The following is a 16934-nucleotide window of genomic DNA, read 5'->3' as shown; positions in this document are numbered from 1 at the left end:
ACTCACTGGTTTCCCTCTTATCCCTTGAAGATGCCGACACTGGCTGGATCCAGTTCTACACTCACTGGTTTCCCTCCCTCTCCTCACCTGATGGTGCTGACTCTGGCTGGGTCCAGTTCTACACTCACTGGTTCCCCTCCCCTGAAGGTGCTGACTCTGGCTGGGTCCAGTTCTACACTCACTGGTTCCCCTCCCCTGAAGGTACTGACTCTGGCTGGGTTCAGTTCTACACTCACTGGTTCCCCTCCCCTGAAGGTACTAACTCTGGCTGGGTTCAGTTCTACACTCACTGGTTCCCCTCCCCTGAAGGTACTGACTCTGGCTGGGTTCAGTTCTACACTCACTGGTTCCCCTCCCCTGAAGGTACTGACTCTGGCTGGGTTCAGTTCTACACTCACTGGTTCCCCTCCCCTGAAGGTACTGACTCTGCCTGGGTTCAGCTCTACACTCACTGGTTCCCCTCCCCTGAAGGTACTGACTCTGGCTGGGTTCAGTTCCACACTCACTGGTTCCCCTCCCCTGAAGGTGCTGACTCTGCCTGGGATCAGTTCTACACTCACTGGTTCCCCTCCATCTCCTCCCCTGATGGTGCTGACTCTGGCTGGGTCCAGTTGTATACTCAGTGGTTCCCCTCCCTCCCATCTGCCCTGTCCCTTAAAGCGCTAACTCTGGCTGTGTTCAATTCCACACTCACTGTTTCCCCTCCCTCCCCTCTCCAGCAGGCAGAGTTTAGGGAGCTAGGAGAGAGATTAAAAAGCAGGACCTCAAAGGTAGTAATCTCCGGATTCCTCCCAATGTCACGAGCTAGTGAGTACAGAAACAGGAGGATAGAGCAGATGAATGCCTGGCTGGAGAGATGGTGCAGGCGGGAGGGCGTTAGTTTCCTGAGGCACTGAGACCACTTCTGGGGGAGGTGGGACATGGACAAACCAGATGGATTGCACCTCAACAGAGCCGGGACCAATAACCTCGCGGGGGGTTTGCTAGTGCTGTTGTGGAGAGTTTAAACTCGCTTGGCAGGGGAAAGGGAACCTGAAAATAGAGTCAGTAGGGAGGGGAGTAAAGCTGGAATTAGGAAGCAAAAAGAAAGAAAGTGAGTTTGAAGGAGAGAGGAAACAAGCAGGAAAAAAGTGTAAAAAAACAAGGCACTTTGTCTAAATGCACGTAGCATTTGTAATAAAATAGATGAGTTGACGGCACAAAGATACAAATGGGTATGATCTGATCGGCATTACAGAGACGTGGTTGCAAGGTGACCAGGTCTGGGAATTAAATATTCAGCGGTACTGGACAATCCGGAAGGACAGACAGAAAGGAAAAGGAGGTGGAGTAGCTCTTTTGATAAAGGATGGAATCACTGCAATAGTAAGAAACGATATTGGCTCAAATGATCAGGATGTTGAAACGGTTTGGGTGGAGATAAGGAACAATAAGCGGAAAAAGTCACTGGTGGGTGTAGTCGATAGGCCCCCTAACAAGAGCTACTCTGTTGGTCAGCGCATAAACCAGGAAATAGTGGGGGCTTGTAAAAAGGGAACAGCAATAATCATGGGTGATTTTAACCTCCATATTGATTGGACAAACCAAATTGGTCAGGGTAGCCTTGAGGAGGAGTTCATAGAGTGCATAAGTGATGGGTTCCTTCAGCAGTATGTAACGGAACCAACCAGGGGGCAGGCTATCTTAGATCTGGTCCTGTGTAATGAGACAGGATTAATTAACAATCTCCTAGTAAAGGATCCCTTGGAATGAGTGATCATAGCATGATCTGAATTTGAAATTCAGATGGTGGGTGAGAAAGTTGGATCTCTAACCAGCGTACTAATCTTAAATAAAGGAGACTATGCAGGTATGAGGGCAGAGTTGGGTAAAGTGGACTGGGAAAATAAATTAAAGTGCAGGACGGTTGATGAACAGTGGTGTACATTTAAGGAGATATTGCATAACTCTCAAGAAAAATATATTCCAGTGAGGAGGAAATGGTGTAAAAGAAAATATAGCATCCGTGGCTAACTAAAGAAATAAAGGACGGTATCCAATTAAAAACAAGGGCATACAAAGTGGCCAAAACTAGTGGGAGGACAGAAGACTGGGAAGCTTTTAAAAGCCAGCAGAGAATGACTGAAAAAAATGATTAAGAAAGGGAAGATAGACTATGAAAGTAAACGAGCACAAAATATAAAAACAGATAGCAAGAGTTTCTATAGGTATATAAAATGGAAAAGAGTGGCTAAAGTAAATGTTGGTCCCTTAGAGGATGAGACCGCGGAATTAGTAATGGGGAACATGGAGATGGCAGAAACTCTGAACAAATATTTTCTATCAGCCTTTACGGCAGAGGACACGAACAATATCCCAACAGTGGACAGTCAAGGGGCTACAGAGGGGAGGAACTTAACACAATCCCTAAGAAGGTGGTACTCAGTAAGATAATGGGACTAAAGGCGGATAAATCCCCTGGACCTGATGGCTTGCATCCTCGGGTCTTAAGAGAAGTCGCAGCAGGGATAATGGATGCATTGGTTGTAATTTACCAAAATTCCCTGGATTCTGGGGAGGTCCCAGCGATTGGAAAACTGCAAATGTAACGTCCTTATTTAAAAAAGGAGGCAGAAAAAAAGCAGGAAACTATAGAGCAGTTCGCCTCACTTCTGTGCTTGGGAAAATGTTGGAGTCCATTCTTAAAGAAGCAGTAGCAGGATATTTGGAAAAGCAAAATTCAGTCAGGCAGAGTCAGCATGGATTTATGAAGGGGAAGGCATGTTTGACAAATTTGCTGGAATTCTTTGAGGATGTAACAAACAGGGTGGATAAAGGGGAACCAGTGAGTGTGGTGTATTTGGACTTCCAGAAGGCATTTGACAAGGTGCCACGTAAAAGGTTACTGCACAAGATAAAAGTTCACAGGGTTGGGGGTAATATATCAGCAAGGATAGAGGATTGGCTAACTAACAGAAAACAGAGAGTTGGATAAATGGTTCATTCTCTGGTCGGCAACCAGTAACTTGTGGAGTGCTGCAGGGATCAGTGCTGGGACCCCAACTATTTACATTCTATATTAAAGGACTTGGAAGAAGGGACTGAGTGTAACGTTGCCAAGTTTGCTGCCGATACAAAGATGGGAGGAAAAGCAATGTGTGAGGACACATAAAATCTGCAAAAGGACATAGACAGGCTAAGTGAATGGGAAAAAATTTGGCAGAAGGAATATAATATTAGATAGTATGAGGTCATGCACTTTGACAGAAAAAAAAATCAAAGAGCAAGTTATTATTTAAATGGAGAAAGATTGCAAAGTGCTGCAGTACAGCGGGACCTGGGGGTACTTGTGCATGAAACACAAAAGGATAGTATGCAGGTACAGCAAGTGATCAGAAAGGCGAACGGAATCTTGGCCTTCCTGATCCATGTTTATGAAAGGATATACTTGCTTTGGAGGCAGTTCAGAGAAGGTTTCGGGGATGAGGGGGATGACTTATGAGGAAAGGTTGAGTAGTTTGAGCCTCTTCCCATTGGAATTCAGAAGAATGAGAGGTGATCTTATCGAAACGTATAAGATTATGAGGGGGCGGGACAAGGTGGATGCAGAGAGGATGTTTCCACTGATGGGGGAGACTCGAACTAGAGGGCATAATCTTAGAATAAGGGGCCACCCATTTAAAACTGAGATGAGGAGGAATGTCTTCTCTCAAAGGGTTGTAAATCTGTGGAATTTGCTGCCTCAGAGAGCTGTGGAAGTTGGGTCATAGAAACATAGAAAATAGTTGCAGTAGTGGACCATTCGGTGTTTTTGTGACTGGAAGGCTGTTTCCAGTGGGGTTCTGCAGGGCTCAGTGCTGGGATCCTTGTTTTTTGTGGTATATATCAATGACTTGGACATCAATGTTGGGGGTATGATTAAGAAGTTTGAAGGTGACACTAAAATAGGCTGTGTGGTTGAGAATTAAGAAGAAAACTGCACACTGCAGGAAACTATAAATGTACTGGTCAGGTGGGCAGTACTGGTCAGGTGGGCAGTAAAGTGGCAAATGGAATTTAATCCAGCTAAGTGTGAGGTAATACATTTGGGGAGGTCTAACAAGGCAAGGGAATATATATTAAATGCTACAACACTGAAAATTGTAGAGGAACAAAGGGACCTTGGAGTGTAGGTCCACAGATCCCTGAAAGTGGCAGGCCAGGTCGATAAGGTGGTTAAGAAGGCACATGGAATACTTGCCTTTATTCGTCAAGGCATGGAATACAAGAGCTAGGAGGTTATGCTTGAACTGGTTAGGCTGCAATTGGAATACTGTGTGCAGTTCTGGTCACCACATTACAGGAAAGATGTGATTGTACTGGAAAGGGTACAGAGGAGATTTACAAGAATGTTGCCTGGACTGGAGAATTTTGGCTATGAGGAAAGATTGGAGATGCAGAGTCAATTTTCTTTGGATCAGAGGACACTGAGGGGAGACCTGATGAAAGTGTATTAAATGATGAGGGGCCTGGATAGAGTGGATAGGAAGGACCTGTTTCCCTTGGCAGAGGGATCAACAACAAGGGGACACAAATTTAAAGTAATTGGTTTAGAGGAGATACGAAGTTAATTTTCTTCACCCAGAGGATGGAAGGGGTCTGGAACTCACTGCCTGAAAGGGTGGTAGAGGCAGAAACACTCAGCACATTTGAAAAATACTCGGATGTGCACTTCAAGTGTCATCACCTACAGGGCTACGGACCGAGAGCTGGAGAGTGGGATTAGGCTGGATAGCTGTTTGTCGGCCGGCACGGACGCGGTGGGCTGAAATGGTCTCCTGCCGTGCTGTAAATTTCGATGATTTTATGATTTATGACCTAGATGAAGGGACCGAGTGTAATGTATCCAAATTTGCTGATGATACAAAACTAGGTGGGACAGTAAGCTGTGAGAACACAAGAGTCTGCAAGATATATATATATATATAGACTATGTGAGTGGGCAGTAAGGTGGCAGATGGAGTATAATGTAGGGAAATGTGAGGTTATTCATTTTGGTAGGAACAGAAGAACAGAGTATCTTTTAAATTATGAGAAACTTTTAAACATTGGTGTTTAGAGAGATTTGGGGTGTCCTTGTGCAAGACACACAGAAAGTGAGCATGCAGGTATGCAAGCAATAAGGAAGGGAAATGGTTTGTCCTTTATTGCAAGGGTTTGGAGTATAAGAGTAAGGAGGTCTTGCTACAATTGTACAGGGCCTTGGTGAGACCACACCTGGAGAACTGGGCACAGTTTTGTTTTCTTATCAAAGGACGGAAACACTTGGCTTGGAGACAGTGCAACAAAGGTTCACAAGATTCCTGGGATGAGAGGGCTATCTTATGATGAGATAGTGTGTAGAATGGGCCTATACACTCTCGAGTTTAGAATAATGAGAGGTGATCTCATTGAAACATACAAGTTTCTGAAGGGGACTGACAGGTGAGATGCTGAGAGGTTGATTCCCCTGGCTGGACTGTCTCGAACTTGGGGGCACACTCTCAGGATAAGGGGTAGGCCATTTAAGACAGAGTTGAGGAGGAATTTCTTCACTCAGAGGGTTGTGAATCTTTGGCATTCTCTCCCCCAGAGGGCTGTGGATGCTCAGTCTATTCAAGGTTGAGATAGATAGATTTTTGTATATTAAGGGAATCAAGGGATATGGAGATCAGGCGGGAAAGTGGAGTTGAGGGCGATGATCAGCCATGATCTTATTGAATGGCGGAGCAGGCTCGAGGGACATTATGGCCTCCTCCTGCCGCTATTTCTTATGTTGATATCCAGGGGACTCTAGATTTATTAGTCCCAACCTTTTTCTTGAAGGTAACATACTTCCTCTGAACCCTCATTATCTCCTCATTGAATGCCTCCCACTGCTCTGAGACTAATTTAACTTCAACATAAGAACATAAGATTTCAGAGCAGGAGTATGCCATTCGGCCCCTCGAGCCTGCTCTGCCATTCAATGAGATCATGGCTGATCTTCTACCTCAACTTCACTTTCCTGCACTATTCCATATCCCTTGATTACCTTAATTTACAAAAATCTATCGATCTCTGTCTTAAATATGCTCAAAGACAGAGCCTCCACAGCCCTCTGGGGTAGAGAATTACAAAGATTAATGAGTGAATAAGTTTCTGCTCATCTCAGTCCTAAATGGACAACCCCTTATTTTGAGACTGTGACCCCTGGTTCTAGACTCCTCAGCCAGAGGAAACATCCTCCCTGCATCTATCCTGTCACGCCTTGTAAGAATTTTGTCTGTTTCAATGAGATCATCTCTCATTCTTCTAAACTCTAGAGAATACATACCTAGTCTACTCAATCTCTCCTCATAGGACAATCCTCCCACCCCAGGAATTCAGTTTGGTGAACCTTCGTTGCCATCCTCAACAGCAAGTACATCCTTCCTTTGGTAAGCAGCCAAAACTGTACACAATACTCCAGCTGCAGTCTCACCAGGGCCCTATATAATTGCAGTAAGACGTCTTTACTCCTGTACTCAAATCCTCTTATAATAAAGGCCAACATACCATTTGCTTTCTTCGTTGCTTGCTGTACCTGCATATTAACTTTCAGTGATTCGTGTACAAGGACACCAAGGTCCCTCTGAACACCAACGTTTCCCAATCTCTCACCATTTCAAATAGCTGTTTCCAGTCCACTTTGGCTAAATCACATCTCAGCTTAGTAAAATCAGCTTTTCCCCAATTGAGAACTTTTATTACTGGTCTGTCTTTGTCCTTTTCCATAACTACCCTAAATCTAACTGAATTATGATCACTAGCACCAAAATGCTGTCCCATTGATACCCCTTCCACCTGCCCAGCTTCAGTCCCTAATACTAAGTCCAGAACTTCCCCCTCTCTTGTTGGGCTTGCTACGTACTGGCTAAAAAGTTCTGCTGGTTGCTGACCCCTCTGTGAAGGGAAATAGGACCTTCCTATCCACTCTATCTAGGCCCCTCATAATTTTATACACCTCATTAAGGTCTCCCCTCAGCCTCCTTTGTTCCAAAGAAATCAAACTATTAAGAGGGTTGCTGGGCTGGAGGAGGTTACAGAGATAGGGAAGGGTGAGACCCTGGAGAGAGTTGAACAAGAGGATGCGTATTTTAAAGGCTGATGCCACCAGCCATCTCGCCCAGCACAGAATGTAACTCACTACCAACAGGAAGGATGTTACTTTAACTACTACGAATGCATAATGTGGGGAAATCAATCTCTGTCCCTTTAACTAACAGCGTCATGGAAAGAGGGAAATGAATGACCTTTAAACACCTGATTAACTTGGCACTGAAGTGTCAGAAACTCATAATAGGAACTCTAGGAAAACAAAATACTGACAAACGTTACATTGTTTTGTTAACAAAAGAAATCTCGATTTAACTTTTAACAGATGAATACGTGGCTTGAGCAATGGTGCAGCAGGGAGGGATTCAAATTCCTGGGGCATTGGAACCGGTTCTGGGGGAGGTGGGACCAGTACAATCCGGACGGTCTGCACCTGGGCAGAATCGGAACCAATGTCCTCGGGGGAGTGTTTGCTAGTGCTGTTGGGGAGGAGTTAAACTAATATGGCAGGGGGATGGGAACCAATGCAGGGAGATAGAGGGAAACAAAAAGGAGGCAAAAGCAAAAGACAGAAAGGAGATGAGGAAAAGTGGAGGGCAGAGAAACCCAAGGCAAAGAACAAAAAGGGCCATTGTACAGCAAAATTCTAAAAGGACAGAGGGTGTTAAAAAAACAAGCCTAAAGGCTTTGTGTCTTAATGCAAGGAGTATCCGCAATAAGGTGGATGAATTAACTGTGCAAATCGATGTTAACAAATATGATGTGATTGGGATTACGGAGACGTGGCTCCAGGATGATCAGGGTTGGGAACTCAACATCCAGGGGTATTCAACATTCAGGAAGGATAGAATAAAAGGAAAAGGAGGTGGGGTAGCATTGCTGGTTAAGGAGGAGATTAAGGCAATAGTTAGGAAGGACATTCGCTTGGATGATGTGGAATCTTTATGGGTCGAGCTACAGAACACCAAAGGGCAAAAAACATTAGTGGGAGTTGTGTACAGACCTCCAAACAGTAGTAGTGATGTCCGGGAGGGCATCAAACAGGAAATTAGGGGTGCATGCAATAAAGGTGCAGCAGTTATAATGGGTGACTTTAATATGCACATAGATAGGGCTAACCAAACTGGAAGCAATACGGTGGAGGAGGATTTCCTGGAGTGCATAAGGGATGGTTTTTTAGACCAATATGTTGAGGAACCAACTAGGTGGGAGGCCATCTTAGACTGGGTGTTATGTAATGAGAGAGGATTAATTAGCAATCTCGTTGTGCGAGGCCCCTTGGGGAAGAGTGACCATAATATGGTGGAATTCTGCATTAGGATGGAGAATGAAACAGTTAATTCAGAGACCATGGTCCAGAACTTAAAGAAGGCTAACTTTGAAGGTATGAGGCGTGAATTGGCTGGGATGGATTGGCGAATGATACTGAAGGGGTTGACTGTGGATGGGCAATGGCAGACATTTAGAGACCGCATGGATGAACTACAACAATTGTACATTCCTGTCTGGCGTAAAAATAAAAAAGGGAAGGTGGCTCAACCGTGGCTATCAAGGGAAATCAGGGATAGCATTAAAGTCAAGGAAGTGGCATACAAATTGGCCAGAAATAGCAGCGAACCTGGGGACTGGGATAAATTTAGAACTCAGCAGAGGAGAACAAAGTGTTTGATTAGGGCAGGGAAAATGGAGTATGAGAAGAAGCTTGCAGGGAACATTAAGACGGATTGCAAAACTTTCTATAGATATGTAAAGAGAAAAAGGTTAGTAAAGACAAACGTAGGTCCCCTGCAGTCAGAATCAGGGGAAGTCATAACGGGGAACAAAGAAATGGCAGACCAATTGAACAAGTACTTTGGTTCGGTATTCACTAAGGAGGACACAAACAACCTTCCGGTTATAAAAGGGGTCGGGGGGTCTAGTAAGGAGGAGGAACTGAGGGAAATCCTTATCAGCCGGGAAATTGTGTTGGGGAAATTGATGGGATTGAAGGCCGATAAATCCCCAGGGCCTGATGGACTGCATCCCAGAGTACTTAAGGAGGTGGCCTATGAAATAGTGGATGCATTGACAGTCATTTTCCAACATTCCATTGACTCTGGATCAGTTCCTATAGATTGTAGGGTAGTCAATGCAACCCCACTTTTTAAAATAGGAGGGAGAGAGAAAACAGGGAATTATAGACCGGTCAGCCTGACATCGGCAGTGGGTAAAATGATGGAATCAATTATTAAGGATGTCATAGCAGTGCATTTGGAAAGAGGTGACATGATAGATCCAAGTCAGCATGGATTAGTGAAAGGGAAATCATGCTTGACAAATCTTCTGGAATTTTTTGAGGATGTTTCCAGTAGAGTGGACAAGGGAGAACCAGTTGATGTGGTATATTTGGACTTTAAGAAGGCATTCGACAAGGTCCCACACAAGAGATTGATGTGCAAAGTTAGAGCACATGGGATTGGGGGTAGTGTGCTGACATGGATTGAGAACTGGTTGTCAGACAGGAACCAAAGAGTAGGAGTAAATGGGTACTTTTCAGAATGGCAGCCAGTGACTAGTGGGGTACCGCAAGGTTCTGTGCTGGGGCCCCAGCTGTTTACACTGTACATTAATGATTTAGATGAGGGGATTAAATGCAGTATCTCCAAATTTGCGGATGACACTAAGTTGGGTGGCAGTGTGAGCTGCGAGGAGGATGCTGTGAGGCTGCAGAGCGACTTGGATAGGTTAGGTGAGTGGGAAAATGCATGGCAGATGAAGTATAATGTGGATAAATGTGAGGTTATCCACTTTGGTGGTAAAAACAGAGAGACAGACTATTATCTGAATGGTGACAGATTAGGAAAAGGCGAGGTGCAAAGAGACCTGGGTGTCATGGTACATCAGTCATTGAAGGTTGGCATGCAGGTGCAGCAGGTGGTTAAGAAAGCAAATGGCATGTTGGCCTTCATAGCAAGGGGATTTGAGTACAGGGGCAGGGAGGTGTTGCTACAGTTGTACAGGGCATTGGTGAGGCCACACCTGGAGTATTGTGTACAGTTTTGGTCTCCTAACTTGAGGAAGGACATTCTTGCTATTGAGGGAGTGCAGCGAAGGTTCACCAGACTGATTCCCGGGATGGCGGGACTGACCTATCAAGAAAGACTGGATCAACTGGGCTTGTATTCACTGGGGTTCAGAAGAATGAGAGGGGACCTCATAGAAACATTTAAAATTCTGACGGGGTTAGACAGGTTAGATGCAGGAAGAATGTTCCCAATGTTGGGGAAGTCCAGAACCAGAGGTCACAGTCTAAGGATAAGGGGTAAGCCATTTAGGACCGAGATGCGGAGGAACTTCTTCACCCAGAGAGTGGTGAACCTGTGGAATTCTCAACCACAGAAAGTTGTTGAGGCCAATTCACTAAATATATTCAAAAAGGAGTTAGATGAGGTCCTTACTACTCGGGGGATCAAGGGGTATGGCGAGAAAGCAGGAATGGGGTACTGAAGTTGAATGTTCAGCCATGAACTCATTGAATTGCGGTGCAGGCTAGAAGGGCCGAATGGCCTACTCCTGCACCTATTTTCTATGTTTAACAGGGATTCACACAGACTCACCTGACAGGCCGACTCAGGATCCACCCCTCAAGCACCGTGATTGGTTGCAGAACACGCTGCTCCCTGGGCCCTCCGGCCTCTGACCTCTCTTCTTGTTGGTTCCCAGGGCAATCAATCACCACTCGCCAACATTACACTGCCAGATTAAGTTGAGGGGCTTGGAGGAAGAAATAAAACAAGACCGTGAACCTGAGTGAAGAAATAAAATTAGAGAAGCATGATGATATAAACAAGGATAGACAATATAAACTGAAGGGTACAATCTGAAAGGGGGTGCATGAACAGTGAGACCTGCGGGTATGTGTGCACAAATCACTGAAGGTGACAGGACAGGTTGAGAAAGCAGTTTAAAAAGCTTACAGGTTGCTGGGCACCACAGAGTAAAAAAGCAAGGAGGTTATGATGAACCTTTGTAAAACACTGGTTCGGCCTCAACTGGAGCATTGTGTCCAATTCTGGGCACCGCAGATTAGGATGTGAAGGCCTTAGAGAGGGTGCAGAAAAGATTGACAAGAATGATTCATGAGATGAGGGACTTCGGTTACGTGGATTGACTGGAGAAGCTGGGGTTGTTCCTCTTGGAGCAGAGAAGGTTGAGAGGAGAATTGATAGAAGTGTTCAAAATCATGAGGGGTGTGGACAGAGTAGATAGAGAGATACTGTTCCCACTGGCAGAAGGGTAGAGAATCAGAGGAGATGGATTTAAGGTGAATGGCAAAAGAACCAAAGGTGACATCAGAAAATCTATTTTACGCAGCGAGTGGTTACGATCCGGAAAGCACGGCCTGAAAGGGTGGTGGAGGAAGACTCAATCACAGCTTTCAAAAAAAAAAGTTGGATAAGTATTTGAAAAAAAACATTTGCCGGACTGGGGGAAGGGCAGGGCAGTGGGACTAGCTGGGAGTAGGCAAGGGCTCCACGGGCCGAATGGCCTTCCGTGCTGTAACCATTCTCTGATTGTGTGAGCAGAACCACTCTGTTCCCTGACTCAATCTAAAGCCTTCCTGATTGTGAGCATCTCTGTTAAACCTGCCCTGCACCTTCACTGCTCCAAGGAGAACCACCCCAGATGCTGCAGCCATCATCTTATTGAATGGCGGCAGGCTCGAGAGGCCAAAGGGCCGACTCATCTCCTATTTCTGATGTTCTCATGTGTTCATGTCACTGGTCCCCATCCTGCACCTGCTCCCTGCAGTAAGATGGCCGCCGCGCATGCTCCCTGCCCTGCAGCGGGACAATGGAAAGTATTGTGACGTCGAGGAAGCCCCGCCCCCCGTGGCGGGCGGACCCGTGCTGCCCAAAGATGGCGGCTAAACTCCCGGTAATCTCCGACGGTAACCAAGGCCCGTCCCCAACCGAAGGTGCCCCACAGCCGCCACCCGCGGCAAATCTCACCGCCCGCGCGTGTCCGTGAGAAGGTGAGTCCTCAGGGAGGCTGAGCGCACTGCCCGGGCTGCTCATCCATCCTCCGCGGGGGAGGGGGCAAAACATCGTCCGTCCGCAGCTAATCTCCCACAATAGGCTGGCCCCGCGCCTGCGCACAACTCCGCCCCGCCTCACCTGGGCACCGAGCTCAAAGGCTGCGAGCGGAGCCCCCCCCAACAAACCCCTCAACCGCAACACTCAGCCCGCAGCCAATGGCGAGGCGGCGCGGGGCACCAGCCCACCCAGCGCGCTGCTCCGCGCCAATCAGTGGCGGGGGGCGGGGCCGGGCACCAATCAATCACTGGTCCCTGAAGGTAATGACTCTGGCTGGGTTCAGTTCTACACTCACTGGTTCCCCTCCCCTGAAGGTACTGACTCTGGCTGGGTTCAGTTCTACACTCACTGGTTCCCCTCCCCTGAAGGTACTGACTCTGGCTGGGTTCAGTTCTACACTCACTGGTTCCCCTCCCCTGAAGGTACTGACTCTGGCTGGGTTCAGTTCTACACTCACTGGTTCCCCTCCCCTGAAGGTACTGACTCTGGCTGGGTTCAGTTCTATACTCACTGGTTCCCCTCCCCTGAAGGTACTGACTCTGGCTGGGTTCAGTTCTACACTCACTGGTTCCCCTCCCCTGAAGGTACTGACTCTGGCTGGGTTCAGTTCTACACTCACTGGTTCCCCTCCCCTGAAGGTACTGACTCTGGCTGGGTTCAGTTCCAGTGACATCGTTCACATTGATCCTGCACCAAGATGGTCGCGCATGCGCTGTGCTACTCACTGAATCAAGATGGCCGAACGCGGAACCTGTACGAAGATGGCCGTCGTTAGCCTGGGCCTGTGACGGGAGAAAGCCCTGAAGCTGCAACCACCGATATTCCGGTTATTACTCCGGGCTTACGGCGGGCACCGGTTGTTTATGAAGCCTCCCCGGCTTCCCGCTGGTCCCTTAGTTCGCTCCGTCCCGATGAAAAGGATACTTCTGAGGAGCCTGGACAAAACATGCCTTCTCCGTCATTACACGCACCGCGCATGCTCCAAACACAGCCAGGGCCCGCGCCTGCGCACTGTGCTCCTGTCGTCTGGGTGCGGCACATTCTCACCCGCGGGGCATGCTGGGTACATAAGAGCATGAGAAACCGGAGCAGAAGTGGGGCAGATAATACACGGGTTATACACAGAGTAAAGCTCCCTCTGTACTGTCCTAAACAATCCCAGGGCAGGTACAGCACGGGTTAGTTACAGTTTAAAGCTTGCTGTACGCTGACTCATCAAACACTCCCAGGGCAGGTACAGCACATATTAAATACACAGCAAGGATCCATCTGCACTGTCCCACCAGGTATTCCCAGGGCATGCACAGTATAGGTTAGATACAGAATAAAGCTCCCTCTCTACTGTCCCAAGAAAAAATCACAGAGCAGTTACAGCACAATTATTTTGTTGTTGATCAGTAAATCAAATGCACCCTGATTAAAGGGTGGTGGGGATACTATAACCGACAAAATAAACTAATTAAACTTTGGACGGTAAACTTAAATCAAATTAAAATTTGGTTGCTGGAGGTGATAATGCACTCCAGTCCCTCCGGTGCAAAACTCCTACAGAAGGCTGCAAGCCTACTGGTGGCAGGTACAGCATATGTTCGATACAGAGTAAAGCTCCCTCTCCACTGTCCCATCAAACACTCCCAGGGCATGTACAGCACATGTTAGATAGAGTAAAGCTCCATCTGCAGTGACGAATCAAACACTCCCAGGTCAGGTACAGCACCGGTTAGATATGGAGTAAAGCTCCCTCTATACTGTCCCATTAAACATTCCCAGGGCAAGCAGGGTAAACGTCTCTCTAAACAGCCAATCCAAAAACGCACAGGACAGGCACAACACAGTTTAGGTACACATCATCATCATCACAGGCAGTCCGTCGAAATCGAGGAAGACTTGCTTACACTCGAAAGGTGAGTTATTTGGTGACCAAACACTTCAATACGGGAATGACAGTCTCTGTCACAGGTGTGACAGAGAGTCGTTGAACGAATGGGTGGGTGGGACTGGTTTGCCACATGCTCCTATGCTTGGTTTCTGCATGCACTCAGCGATGAGACTCGAGGTGCTCAGAGCCTTCCCGGATGCACTTCCTCAACTTAGGGCGGACTTTTGTCAGCGACTCCTAGGTATCGGGGGGTTGTTGAATTTGATCAAGGAGCCTTTTGAGGGTGTCGTTGAAAGGTTTCCTCTTCCCACTGTAGGTTCACTTGCCGTGTAGGAGTTCCGAGTGGAGCCTTGCTTTAGGAGTCTTGTGCCAGGCATGTGAACAATGTGTCGAGCCATGGTATTCCTGGAGATTGAGCATGCAGTGTCCACCGGTAGACTCGTGGCCTTCCATGAGAGGTGAGCACCAGAGAGACTGGAGTGCATCATTCAAGAGGGAACAAAGTTGTAATTTTAATTAATTTGATTTGATTTGACAAAAGTTACCTTTATGTTGAATTGTTAATTTGTGTTTTTAGTTGCTAAAAAAAAAGTGGGCACTTTCCTGAAAGTTTCTGGAGTGTGACCCCCCGACACCCTTTAATCAGGAGGAACTTGATTAGCGTTCTACTTAAAATAGTTGGGAACAATGTGGCCCACCCAATGCAGCTGGTCGAGTGTGGTCAGTGCTTCGATGCTGGGGATGTTGGCCTGATCGAGGAAACACCAGGACTGGTTTGATGAGAATGAGCAAGAGATCCAAGAGCTAATTAATTGCAAGCACAGGGCATTTCTGAACCTAAAACAACAACCCAACTCGGGAGCAGCAAAGCATCATTACAGAGGGCTTAAGGCCGAGGTCCAAGAAAAAACCTGTGATCTAAAGCACAAATGGTGGGTGGAGAAATCACAGGAGTTTCAGCAGCTGGCCGACAGCCATGATGTGCGAGGATTCTTCATTGCAGTCAAGGCCACCTATGGCTCAAGCACCCAAGGCACCACTCCACTGCTGGCCAAGAATGGGGAAACACTCAACAAGGACACTGAGGCAGTCAGGACCCGCTGGAAGGAACACTTCAAAGATGTCCTTAACCGAGACTCTGCCTTTGACTCGAGTGTCCTCGACTCCATCCTGCAGCATGCTGCCCGCCAACATCTCAGCAAAACCTCAGCCCTGCACGAGATAGAAAAGGCCATCCGCCAGCTCAAGAACAACAAGACAATGGTAGCGGATGGAATCCCCGCTGAGGCACTAAAGTATGGTGGAGAGGCAATATTGGCATGAATGCTTGATCTCATCTCTCTCATCTGGAAGGAGGAGAGCAGGCCTGGAGATCACAGAGATGCAGTAATCGTGACCATTTTTAGCAAAGGGGACAAGTCCGACTGTGGCAATTACAGATGAGTCTCCCTGTTACCAGCCACTGGGAAATTCATCGCTAGAATCCTCCTCAACCGTCTTCCCCTGTGGCTGAGGAGCTCCTCCTGGAGTCACAATGTGGATTTCGTCCTCTACGGAGTACAACGGACATGGAGTACATACAGATTAAAACTCCCTCTACACTGTCCCATCAGACATTCCCAGGGCAAGTACAACATGGGTTATGTTGTGTACGCAACCCGATGTAACCAGCAATCTACCGCCATCAGAGGGCATATCTGTTGGATTCACAAGGGATCCCAGCATCGCTTGGGAGCACTGTATAGAAGCAGGCCTCCCATGCTGTACGTGCACTCTGGAGTTACAAAAAAGAGACCAAGATCACACTTACTGACGTCTACAGTACTCAATCACATTACTTTATTCTGGACATAACAATTGGCGATGAGATAATGAACCATCATGCGAAAATGCAGAGAACTGTTGATATCCTGGAGAAATTCTCAGAAGGGGACGATTGGGAGCTCTTCATGCAGCGACTCGACTAATACTTCATGGCCAACGAGCTGGCAGGGAATGTGAATGCTGCCAAACAAAGGGTGATCCTCCTCACTCTCTGCGGGGCAACAACCTATGGCCTCATGAAGAATTTTCATGCTCCGGTGAAACCAACAACCAAATCGCATGAAGAACTATGTATTCTGGTCCAGGAGCACCTAAATCCGAAGGAGAGCATTCTGATGGCAAGGTATCGATTTTACACATGTCAACGGTCTGAAGGCCAGGAAGTGGCGAGCTACTTCGGTGAAATAAGGCACCTTGCAGGACATTGTGAATTTGATGGATGCCTGGAGTAAATGCGAAGAGATTTTTTGTGCTTTGCATTGGCCATGAGGATATCCTTCGCAAACTATTGACTGTTGAAACACTGCTCCTGAGCAAAGCCATAACGATAGCCTAGGCATTTATGTCCACCAGCAATAACACGAAACAAATTTCGCAGTGTACAGATGTTTCGGCAAATACTGTGCACAAAGTAAAATCGTTTTCAGGCAGGAATGCATATGGCAGAATGTGCACGCCTGCAGCTGCCTGATCTCAGATGACTCAGAGTCTGCCATAAAGCGTTAATGCGAGGCAGTTAACAGCTTGTTGGCACTGCGGAGGTGATCATCGAGCCCATCAATGCTGCTTCAAACACTATGCGTGCAAAGGCTGTGGAACAAGGGGACACCTCCAGCGAATGTGCAGATGAGCTGCAAACACTGCAAAGCAGCACATTGCAGTGGAAGACCGATCCATGGTGGTTCAAACTGAACTAGAGACTCAACCCGAGGAGGCAGAAGTGTACGGGGTACACGCCTTCACCACGAAATATCCACCGATCATGTTAAATGTTGAACTGTACGGAATTCCAGTATTCATGGAATTGGACATGGGTGCGAGTCAGTCCATCATGGGAAAAGGGCCTACGACAGGCACAAGCT

Source organism: Pristiophorus japonicus, chromosome 23, assembly GCF_044704955.1.
Source record: "Pristiophorus japonicus isolate sPriJap1 chromosome 23, sPriJap1.hap1, whole genome shotgun sequence".
Classification (NCBI taxonomy): domain Eukaryota; kingdom Metazoa; phylum Chordata; class Chondrichthyes; family Pristiophoridae; genus Pristiophorus; species Pristiophorus japonicus.
This window is presented reverse-complemented; position numbering follows the sequence as displayed.